General features: G+C 28.9%; 1 long non-coding RNA gene across 1 annotated transcript; it reads right to left on the bottom strand.

Moving 5' to 3' along the window:
- Window positions 1-3,728: 3,728 nt before the first annotated feature.
- On the bottom strand, window positions 3,729-6,984 carry LOC136081884 (uncharacterized). The gene is made up of 2 exons (XR_010639218.1): window positions 6,907-6,984; window positions 3,729-6,484 (listed from the first exon to the last, which is right to left on the bottom strand). It is a non-coding gene; the product is annotated as an uncharacterized LOC136081884 (long non-coding RNA).
- Window positions 6,985-12,960: the final 5,976 nt, after the last annotated feature.

Below are 12,960 nucleotides of genomic sequence, written 5' to 3'. Positions count from 1 at the left end.
TATGTAAGAAATTTTCGCTAGATTATTGATACTAGCATCTTCAGCTTTAATACAAGTTATTAATTTAATTAAATTACAAACAAACGGTAACGTCGCTTTTTAATGGCTTCTTTATATTTCGCTTCTTTTTTTTTTTTCGCTAATCGTGGTTTGAATTGGGCTTAACCTGAATATTTGTAATTGTTTATTTTCGATGTATGTTAAAATCATATTTACCTTTTTTGATTATTGGTTTACTGGATGTCTAAAAACATAATTCTTTTGTTTTCATCTTCTATTTCAATTGTGCATTGACGGCATGATGTTGACTGTTTAATGTTTGTTGAAAACGGATGACATTATCTTTATTTGTAAATCTTGCATGGCTATTATCTACATACCTCAAAAACGATTTTATTTCTAACGGTGGATTAGATTGATGCGCAATGTAGATTGCTTTATTTACAAAAAATTGCAGGAAACCTTCCGCAAGTATTACCATAAGTGAAAGTCATATTGGACCTGAACCTACAAGTTCGAGAATTTCTTCATTACATAAAAATTAACATTTAAATAAACACAACACTACTAGTGACTTTATTTCTGAAACGCTTAGTTTTGTTAGTTTATTTGAATTTGGTTAGAGCTCTAACATATCAAAAAGAATTTTTGTGGCCTCTCCCAAAGGTATTAATAGATATAAATTGATAGCGTCATAAGATACCAGTATTTCATTGTTTGATATATTCCAAAGTTTAGCTGTTTTTACAAAAATTGACGAATTTTTTAACTTTGTTATGTTTCTATCTAAAATTGGTTGAAATATATTTACTAGATATTGTGATATTCCATAACTTGGTGTCCCGATGGTTGAAACTAGTAGTGTATATATATATAAAATATATATATATATAAAATATATATATATATATATATATATATATATATATATATATATATATATATATATATATATATATATATATATATATATATATATATATATATATATAATAGATATATATATATAAAATAGATATTATCAAAGCAATTTAACCAAAATACTTTTAAGTTATCTAATAGTGCAAAAATAAATATAAAAAATAGTTAAATAAAAAAAGCATTCTTTAAAAAAAGTTAACGCCATTCGAATAATTGTGAACGGTAGTGTATATAAAAGTAAACTTCACCAAATTTTTAGGCGTTTTTATTGATGAAAATCTTTTATGGAAGAAGCATTTTTAAAATTCGGGCAGTAAAATATCTAAAAGTATTGGAATATTATACAAATCAAGAAACATCCTAAATAAGCACACTTTAACTCAACTATATCATACATTTATCCATTGCCATCTAAACCATGCAAATGTTGCGTGGGGTAGTACAAATAAAAGTAAACTTGAACCTCTATATCATCAACAAAATTATGATGCACGCTATATTAATTTTTGGGATCTTTTTACTCATGCCAAGCCTCTCCTAATTGACATAAATGTTTTTAGTATACACGAGATGAATATTTTCAATGTTCTTTGTTTTATGTATAAATGTAAAAAGAATCTTCTGAACCCTTTCAAAATTTTTTACTTTAAAAAAAATGCATTATAAGAAATGATAAAACTATTCGACAACCTCCTTATCCATACAAATTTTCGAAAGTTTTTTTTTTTGTGGAGAATGTGGGGAGAGGGGGGAAGGGGGATTGATGTATCTGTTTTTTTTCATACATACATACATACATACATACATACATACATACATACATACATACATACATACATACATACATACATACATACATACATACATACATACATACATACATACATACATACATACATACATACATACATACATACATACATACATACATACATACATACATACATACATACATACATACATACATACATACATACATACATACATAGGAGGTATAATATCTATTATACCTCCTTGCCTAAATTAAAAAAAAAGAAGATAGACTTATTCTGCTCAATAATGCATTTCCTGAAGTGTTTCACAATGGTTATAAATTTCCTGGAGAAAATAGTGATATACTAAAAAGAAGATGCAAATAAAAAAACCAATGAAAAATAATTCTTATGTGGAGTCTAACATATAAAGTTAATTTAATGGAAACTTCAAATGCTATTTTTGTTAACAAGAAATTATTTTGTGCCGTCTCTCATGACAAGACCTTTGAGTTTCCGCGTTCTTTATTTTAAATTAATTTATATCTTTATTTTAACATAATCTTCAACTGTAATCTTTTCTTTTTTTACTTTCTATATATTTGTGCACAAATTTTAATGTAATAAAAAACAGAAAAAAAAAAAAGTGAAAATGTCTTTAAAACATTGTTTTTTTAATATTTGAAAAAAAAATTAATTAAACTAATACTAAAAACAAAAATGCCATAATAAAAAAAAAAAAAAAAACTCTTAAAAACAATTTGAAAACAATTGTGCGGTCAGGAACAGAGTGCAAAAAATGTGGAAACGCATAAAGAATTCAAAACTTTATTTGTTGAAGATGCATTTTTTTTTCGGAAACTGATATTCTGTTGTCTAGTGAAACAGAAAAAATACATTTTCTTGCAAAATTGGCTCTAATAATTGCATATTTTAATAAAGCTTTGCAAGACACAAAATCATTGCAGTATTTCTTCGATTTAACAAAAAAAATCTGGAACCATCTTCAATCTTAATCAATGACGAATATTACCCTAATATGTACATAGACGAGTTAACCATTAACCTTGCTATGTTTTTAGATACTTCACGACAAACTCTATACCTAGGTACTTGCCACGACAATATACCTAGGTACCTTCATAAATTTTTTTTTATTTTAAAAGCTAACTTTTTATATAAAGATTATTAATAGACAAATTTACCATATTTATTATCCAAAGTCAATTAGAAAAAAAGATTTTTGATGCAATTTTTAAGGTGAAGAAAATGTATAATACAGAAAACTTCAAGAAATGAATTGACAAATACCGAACGTTTTTTGTTTAAATTCTACATAACAAAAACTTCTTTTTTTTTGCTATTCCGCAGCGTGACGAAAAATATTTGACGTTAGAAAAAAAAACATTATTTTTATGAATTTTTCTCTCTTTTTTTATAATTAAGATAGAATCTTAAATTTTTTGCATTAACTAGTTTGACTCAAGTTCTTTCCAACTATGTATAGAAAGTACTAAACCAGGTCTGTAGCAAGCTTTTTGTTTTTGTTTGAGAATTTAACTTTATGTAACGACAAGGAACAAACTCTAAACATTTATATGCTCATGTTTATGTAAAATAAAGCTTTGCAAAAATATTGCGATAATCGGAGTCTGTTAACAATAAACCCCTAAAATGTTTGCCTCTTTTCATCCTATTAGCGTGAGAGCAACGAGTTTACATCATTTATATATAGGGGAGATGGGGGCACCTTGATCCTTTTTATGGTTTATGGTTGATTGCTTGAAAACCCTTGCAGACAACAATACTATTTTCAATATTTTTAAAAGAATATTTATTTCTTTATTCAAATCAACAAGCTAATTTTGGTCCAAATAATATTAAGTAAGCTAGAACTCAACTTTATAACGTCACCTTCAAAGGATCACAGTACCCCATATATGGGGTAGGTGATGTTATAAACCGTGATCCATATATGCACCTTGATATACAGTACCGTGATCCATATATGCACCTTGATATACAGTTTTTATAAAATCAATAAAAAGTTGGCAATAAAGCATAATTAAAAACATAGTTTTCAATTTTCTTAAAACATAGTTTTCTTTCTAAAAACATAGTTTTCAATCTTCAAATTTCTTCCTAGAGATTCACATTTAAGTTTAGTGTACAAGTTTTTTCATCACAAATTTTAAGAAATGTTTGCAAAAACTGAAAATCAAAATCGAAAATCAAATGTCGACCGACACGAGTTGTGCCACCATGCTGCATTGGATCAGGAAGCTTGCAGACAATATAATCTCTGATAAACTGGTACAATTGCTCAGTGACAGAGATGAATTTATACGATTTTAAATTTTCTCTTGTCAAATATTTGAGCATTCGCACATTTTCTTCTTCACAGATTTGTCCAACGTAATGAATAGTTTTCTTTTTTGTATTAAATTTAACAAGAACAAAATCCTTCACATTCAGTGCATCAAAGTCAAAGTTCAGGTTTGATGATTCAACTATCTGTTGAGAAGATATCATTTCAAGATCATTTTCACTGTCATTACTTTCAAGCGGTGGTAGGCGATGAATATTATCAGAATCATCAGAAAGTTCCATTAGTTCATCGTCTTCAACTGCTGCACTTGTAGCATTTTTTTTTCTTATTCCTTTTTATCTTTCAAAGTCTCAATTCTTCCTCAAACTCATCATCGGATTCTTCAAACTGAAGTCTTGTGGCAGCATATTTTGTTTTAGGTTTAGTTGTGGTCTTTCTTGGATCTTTCTGAACCATAGAAACTTTTTTTTTTTCTGCTTGTTTTGTTTTTTCTTTTGCCAAACAAATCTCATTTCGAACAGGAGTGTTTGTCAAAATTCTTGTTTTTTTTTGCCTACTTTTAAATTGTTTTTTTTGGCTGGAGCCTTCGGAAAGGGTCTCAGAACTTCCGGTGTTACGATATCCGGGGTTGCTGTTGCGGCAACAGATGGTCCTGCTACAACAACAGGGGGTCCTGCTAATTTAGAAGAGTCTCTCTTATCCATGCTAGCCATTTCCTGCAGATTTTCATCGCGTTTAGATATAATAGTTTCTGCAATATCTGCAATAATTTGTAGATGTTCAACAGTAGGAGTTGGTGCTGGACGATCGGTCACTGATGCTGGCAGATGTTCGTCATCTGTGAAAATGTCCGGATTTAATGGTTCGATCCCGGCAACTTTAAATATAGGTTTAATGCTTGATTTTGTAAAGGCTTTACCGTATGCTTCACACACAATCGAAACAATGTCATATATGTTCATCGGTCTGGTACTGCTGAATAGCCAGTTGCCGCAAGCCGCATTGTAATACCTCTTCAAAGGCCCATACACAGATCTGTCCAACGGTTGCAACTTGTGACTGCAGTGTGGTGGAAAATTGAGCATAGTTATTCCGTTTTCTTTCGCCAAATCGAGGGCTGCCACAGATATATAACTCTCGTGGTTGTCTGGCACAAGAAGAACTTGAGAATCTTTTGAACAGTGCGAATGTTTGATTAAATGTTTCAACCACTCGACAAAGATATCTGATGCCATCCAACCAGATAGTTTTATGATTAAAAATAGGTGGGCCATCTTTAATCATAAAACCTCAAAACTTCACCCTTGGAAAAACGAACAGTGGTGGTATCGAATTGCCGATCGCATTTACAGCACAGCAAGTTGTCACGAAAGTTTCTCTTTCTGCCGATGTTATGCTACCTACTTATTTGACATCTTTACTAGCAACAACCTTAACAGGCTTTTGTACGGTTGTTAGTCCTGTTTCGTCCGCATTTTAAATGCTTTGTGGTCCAAACTGATGACGTTCTCGCACTTCAAGGAGATTCCGAAAAAATTCACTAACGGTGAATCTGTTGAAAGCTGTTACTCTTGCAAAGCTGTGGTTTTTAGACCTTGTAAAGATAATTCTGGTTTTCTTTTCATAAAGCTCTGTAACCAATCGATGCCTGCCATTTTGTTCTTAATCCATGAATCCGGACAAACTTTATTATTAGCAACAGCCATTTCATATGCTAATTGGCGAGTTGTTTTCGTTGAAAGATGGCCTTTCATCTTCGAAGCTTGAAGCAAATAATTTGATAAGCAATCTTCTTCTTCTGTGAAGACCTGTCGTGTATTAAAACTCGGTTTAAATGTAACACCTGGATTAAGTCTTTGCTTTTTAACATATCTTTTCAATGTCATACGATCGATACCAAACTCTCGAGCAACTTCATTGGCCTGTTTTTCAATAAAACTTCATCCACAGCTACTCTCATTGTTTCGGGAGGTACCATTTCTCTATCTGTCTTCCAAACTTCTAACCATTTTCAGTCAACACCAAATCCAAAGTTTTGAAAAAAATTATAAACATTTTTAGAATTTGATACAATAATTATATATATATATATCTTTATTCGTCACAAGAATGACAGTAACATAACAAAAGAACATAAGTAATAATACAAACTCAGTCAATCAATCAATAAAGCAGCATTAATTAACTAAACATGAAGAAAAACAACGTAAAACTAAATGAACGAGAAACAGTGACATAAATTTAGCAACTATTTACAAATACAGACGCTCAGAATAAATTGATCAAGCGTCTACTACGCACGGGTATCGAATCCCGACACCAAGTGGGTACCACTGCTCAATAGCCCGATCTTTTTCTTCAATGAGAACAGCATGGAAAACGTAAGACAAAAAATTACTCTTGTTCGCAATCATCTTATTTAAATGTTTGACCTTTCGTATTGACAGTTTCAAATCCAGCGGCAGCTGATACATATTTATGTCTTTTAAAAAAAAATTCAACAAAAATAAATTGAGTATTATTACTATATCTTGATAAAATAATTTACCTTTTTATTTTTTATTATTCATTTTAATTATCTAGCAAATGGAAGTATTTTTTCTTTGTGCAATGAATGCATTTCAATAGTTATTCTAATGTAATTAAATCAACAAATTATACATGTATCATAATTTTAGCACCTTGATCCTCAGATCAACCAGCCCCCTATAAGAGAATCAAGGAACCCGTATAGATATACATCATGTAATAATGGCTGTATCTCGCTGATAAATAACATTCAACGGCGAAATCATACCATAAAATATACGTCGATAAAATACCTAGTGACTGCATTTGATATTTTACAAATATTTAACAAAGTAATAAAAATATATGAATAATTATCAAGTTTATCAAATTTACCTTTTATCGCAAAAATCAAACTTTTATTTCTTAAAATTCGTAAAATCGATTTTTTGACAAAATAACAACGAAAAAAAATAGCCGGAAGTATATGCTGATAGTAACTTATGACGTCACGCAGATATGATTATAAATAGATGATGTAACGCTAAAAGATCAAGCTGCGCCACAGATCAAAGAGCGCTCAACTCCCCTACATTTTTTTTAATTTTAAACTAAATTTAAGTTCATTAACAATTCTCTAATGTCATACAATAATCTTAATGTTTAAAAACTATGACCATATAAATTTTGAACAACCTCCCCAATTATTTAGGGGATTTAAAATGTTATCTTTAGTTAAGTTTTAAGTTCGTCTAAAAATCATAATTTAACTGTTTTTTCGTGAATAAGAAATCAAATGACGCGGACTTCATCTTTAAATTTTGTCAAAGAATAACGAAGAAAATTGAGTTTTTATAAGTGACTTTAGTCTACAAGATCATTCGTATTTTTCAAACAATATTTTCAAACTAATACTTTTTTCAAAGTTAATTTGGTCATTGATTGTTTTTTTTATGACATAAAGATATTCTTTAATGCAGTGACGGGTTTTTAATTTTTATAATTTGTTTTTTCTAAATAAATGTTACAAATAATTACTTTTCTTTTGTAAAATAAACAAATGACGGGGGCAAGAAGAAGACAAAAATAATTTTATCGTCAAGCCCCTAATAATCCATAAGTAATATAGTCATTAAAAACTTGTCATTAAAAATTGATGATCATGTGTTTTCCTGAATTTGAGTTTAATAAGTTTATTTTAGTTGACAATTATAGTTTTTAACTTTTGGAAATATACCTGAAAAATTAATAAATAAGTAGCTAAAATACCAAATTCTCCTGTTTTAGTATGTTACTTTAGATCAAGAGAAATCATTTTCTAAAATAACATACTAAGACAGAAGAAATATTGCATTAATAACAGAAATTTTGAATAATTTTATTTTTTTAACATATAAATAAAATGGTTTTAAAAAATATTACCCATGAAAATAAAAATTAAACAAAATACAAGATTTAATTTTAAATTGATTTAAGTACGATTGGTATTGCGTAGTATTATCAAAAGCAATGTAAAAAAGTTTTATAATTTAAAAAGGTGGCAATCCTTTATCACCAAACCGATTAGAATTACTTAATCTATAGCATTCTTTAACTGATAGTATTATATATAGTTACGTACAAATGTGGTCTTTTAATATGAAACTTAATTAAAAAACAAGCCACTATTAGATTCTTAGGAGTTTTTGTTGATGAGAATTTATCCTGGCTTCCTCAAATAAGATATGTTTAATCCAAAATCACTAATATAATTGGTATGATGTATCGAGTTTGCTCATATATCAATAAACAAAGTCTCAAACTAATATATTTTGGACTAATTCATTGCTTCATCAGTTATGTAAACTTAACATGGGCGAGTACGCAGCCATCAAAACTTAAAAAAATTTATAGTCTACAAAAACATGCTAGCAGAATCATTTACTCTAAAAATAAGCGTGAACACGCCAAACCTATAATGAAAGATATGAAAATGATGGATGTTTTTGAAATAAATATCTATCAGCATTTAGTATTTATGTATCGATTCAATAATAATCTCTCTTCTGCAAACTTTAATAACAAGTTTGAAATAAACATAAATGAAAACTATTATCTAAAAGCAAATATTAGTAACTCATATAAACTGCCTCAAAACTTCAATAAATATGCTGAATATAGCATTGCATATCGAGGATCAAATATATGGAATAGTTATTAAAAAGGATTTAAATGTATGGCAAAGTCATTAAGTTCATTTAAGTTTCTAATAAAAAAGGAAATTTCTAAAATTTGAGAATCATTTGTGCTTAAAGGGATCACCAAGTAATTTTAATTATTTTAGTATTTATTTTATTTGATCTTTTTTTGATTTACTGATTAGCGCAGCAGTTTTATGCCCATTAGGGTTTTTAATTTAATATCTATATTCTATTGAAAATGTATAAAGGAGCTCTGTGAAAATATTGCGATGACGTATTGTCATTTTCATCTTCTTTGAGCCCCTATCTGTTTAACTCTTTATTTTATAAAGATCATTGTAAAAAAGAACAGTTTTTTTTTTTTATTGTATATACAAAAACGGTGCTTGTTGACAAGATTTTACTGTCTTCTTTGTTTCTACGGACATATTTTTTTTTTCTTGTATATAAATGTTGATTATTTATTGTTAAACAGCAAAATAAATGTAAAAAAAAAAAAAAAAAAAATGTTGTTAAAAACCATATTAAACTCATTTAAAGACTTTATGAATAACTAATGATATAATGATGTCTTCTTGCGTAAATTTTGAGATGTAATATTAAGATAATTATGAAAAACCAATGGTTTTAGTTAATACATATACTTTTGGTAAGTAAAACATACTTAAGTGCCAAAAGTATGTTCTTGTTTGTATCACATTAGAATGCTTAGGAAAATATTGAAACAACCACCTTATTCGGTTTGGGTGTAAACTTTATATTATTATAACTTTTTAATTTTGAATTTTAAAACCTATCAATTTAAATTTAGTGTAAGAAAATAAAAATTACTGATTTGTTGTCCTAACATTTAGAGTAAGGGTGGTAGACGTTATAGGTTTTTTTTTGTTTCCAGGTTCTAATCGCTACAAGTTAATTCTTAATCTACGTATAAATAATTGCTTAGATACAGCTCGAGTTATTTGTATATTAAACAGTGGTGTAGTAAAATTTTTTTGGCTAGTAGGCATATGTGCCCCAAGTACCTAATTTCTGTGTCTCTGGAACAATAACTTTTACTAAAAAAAAATCAAAACTCTTTAAATGCATCTTGAGGCTCCTAAACTTCGCGGCTCTGAGCCTAGTTGCTTGAGGGACCGTAAGTTTTACTTAAACTGGTTTTGCTGTAGTTAAGCAACTCATACTACATGCAGATAAAGATATTTACATAAATAGTTCTAAATTTTTCATGCTCATATAACATTAAAACCAGTGCCGGATAAAGACTTGCAAGGTCTGGGGATATTTTTGAGCAGGTGGGCATTTTTCTTATAAAAGTGGCGAAAAAACTTTTCAAAAATAAAGCATACTCTTAAGAATTTTGGAGCTCCTAAATCTGCGAGACATAGGGTTGCAGCCCCCATAATCCGGGACTGGTTTAAGCTTTCCCTCCCTAGTTTTTAAATAAAAAAACTTTTACGCAAAATAACCTGTAAAAAGTACTAACAATTATGCTAATTATGGATTTCAAATAGTCAACCCTTTCTGAGTTTTCCATGGATATACACGCCTTCTGCTCAGTGCCATGTTTCAGCTTTGTCTGAATTCTAGACTTTACTTTTTGGCATTACTGTTGTTCAAGATCCTTTCAAAGCTGTTGTAGTATATAAGAAAAATATACTTATTTATTTTATATAGATTACTTTTAAATTACTTTATAAATTATATAAAATGTAACCTTATGTAATTTAAACTTTATTTAATTCATTTTTAATAAAAAAAATTTATTACCTTAAAATAAAAAATGTCGACTTCATACATATTTTCTTATTTGTAAATTTGATTTACATTTAGTAGCATACTTTTATGTAATTCATTTGGTAGCATACTTTTATCTAATTCATATGCAAGTTTTTTTTTTACAATTACGGTAATATAATTTTTTTTAAAATTGGTTAATTTTATGTGTAATATAAATTACAATTTGATAAACGTAAATTTTAACTTGAGGAACTTTTTATTATGAAATGTAATTTTAAAAAGTAATAACTTTTACATGTAAAAGTAAATTACTTTTTCATGTGATGTTTTTTTTACATATAAAAGTAAATCTCTAAGGTGGTCAATGTCAGAACATTTAATTTTAGTGACAAAAAAGTGATCTTTGAGCAACTTTCCTTGCTCTGCAGATTTCCTAGCAAAATATGGCTTAACAATTTTTTATTGGCCTGCAGAGTTTAGAGTTGAAGCAAGTTGTCTCATCTGGTTGTTGGACAAACCAGTGTTAAGTTGAACTGTCACTAGGCTTTCAGTTGGAAGAAGATCCTTAAACCGTTGTGTTGGAGTAGCTTTGCCTAAAATTTAAAATGGATTAATATAATAAAATGTACTCAATGAAAAGCAATATGTTGGGCAACAAGCAGTAAAAAAGCACTTACCGAGTTTCGGTGGTAATTTAGGTCCCCCACTTAATTTGCTCTGTCGCACTGTGCCATTTGGAAATCCATTCAGAGTTCCCAAAACAAAAGATGCATAATTTCTGCATTTTATGCGTCTGTTTTTGCAAGTGCAATCACGTTTGTACTTCTAGTTCCAGAGGTGCACTTACAGGATAAACCCGGTCAATAATGGTGAGGAATTTCGTGCATCTTTTTTCAACTTTATATGATTTTTCTTGAGAAGTACTGCTGGACAAAGGAGATGAATTTTTGCCTTTTGACTCACCAAATTGGCAAATAATACAGTCACATGCAGGAGAATTTCTTGTTGATGGCTTTACAGCAATTGATCTAAAATCATACAATTTGGGAATTGGCTGTGATGTTTTTCCCTCATCATTTTTTTGCAGAATGAAACAACAATTTGTGCACATTCCATTTGAAAGATGATCATCATTAAAGTCTAATGGTTTTGGAGAGTGTTTCTCCAATCTGCTCATCAAGAAAAGTGTTATACTTAGATCACATTTTGACATTCAGAGAATGCAAACTGTGTTTCGACAGTCATAAGTTTTAGCAGAATTGGGCATTTTAAATTTATTTTTTTAGTTCCTCTAACATAGTTTTATTAATTTTTGTTTAAATACTAAACAAAAATGATAAACTTAAAAAAATGTTGTGGATTAATAAGAAATCAAAACAAAACTGATGCTCAACATTAGAGATGTGGTGGGTTCTCGTTTTGTAGAAGAAAAAGCAATTTTTTTGTTCGAGTTGGAATTTTTAAGAATGTTTGACTATTTATTCTATATTTACAATATTTTTACAAAATTTTATTATATCCTCAATATTTTATGCTTATCAACTGCTAATTCTATGGGTTGTATGAGATAATACATAAGCTGTTTTCGCGCTATTTAAATTATGACAGTAGAGTAGATTAGAGTAATATGAGCACCTTAAGCGAAAATTGGAATATTTTCAAAAATAACTATGCCGGATCCAAAATTTTTACGAATAAACAATTTTTAGGGATTCCTACTCATGATCTACTTAGGTATTTTGGCACTCAAAATTTTTTCTTAAAAACACAGAGGTTTTAATTTTGAACTAACTTATTTTTTTTTATGAAAAAATTAATTTTATTATTATAGTACCAAAATTTTGCACCACAGATTTATTTATGCGTGGTGATATTATTTTAACAACGCAAAAAATTTGACAGCGTTTTAATTAGATGATAGCCGCTAATTACTGCTTATAAATTTACGCTAATTGTACTGATTCCTGTTATCATTTCATTAAGTCGATTAAAAAAATACAAAGCATCTTTAACTTCACTGCGTACATCTAAGAAATCTTTAAGTATGCTCATATTACTAAAGTGCTCATATTACCCTAATCTACTTTGTAAATACCTACCCTACTTAGTAAAGTTGCTTAATTTGATACGTTTTGAGACGCTCCAGATGAGATGCAGCTTTATATTTAGAAAAGCGCGTTTTTTTAAAGTTATTTTCCACGGAGCTTTAATTTAGTATTTCAAGAGCGAAAGTTTTTTCAAAAAATTTCGCTTCAGTATCGCATATGTTTTAGCGATAGGAAAGATTTATTAATGTTTTTTTTAATGGTTTTTATGTATTACATTTTACTTTAGTATAGTCCTTAAAGATGCGATTTTTTTTTTTGTTATTTTCCACGGACCTTTAATTTGGTATTTCAAGAGCGAAAGTTTTTTTAAAAAATTTCGCTACAGTATCGCGTATGTTTTAGCGATAGGAAAGATTTATTAATGTTTTTATTACGGTTTTAATGTATTACTTTTTACTTTAGTATATTCCTTAAAGATGCGA

The sequence above is a fragment of the Hydra vulgaris genome, chromosome 06, assembly GCF_038396675.1.
Source record: "Hydra vulgaris chromosome 06, alternate assembly HydraT2T_AEP".
NCBI lineage: Eukaryota > Metazoa > Cnidaria > Hydrozoa > Anthoathecata > Hydridae > Hydra > Hydra vulgaris.
This window is presented reverse-complemented; position numbering and strand designations above follow the sequence as displayed.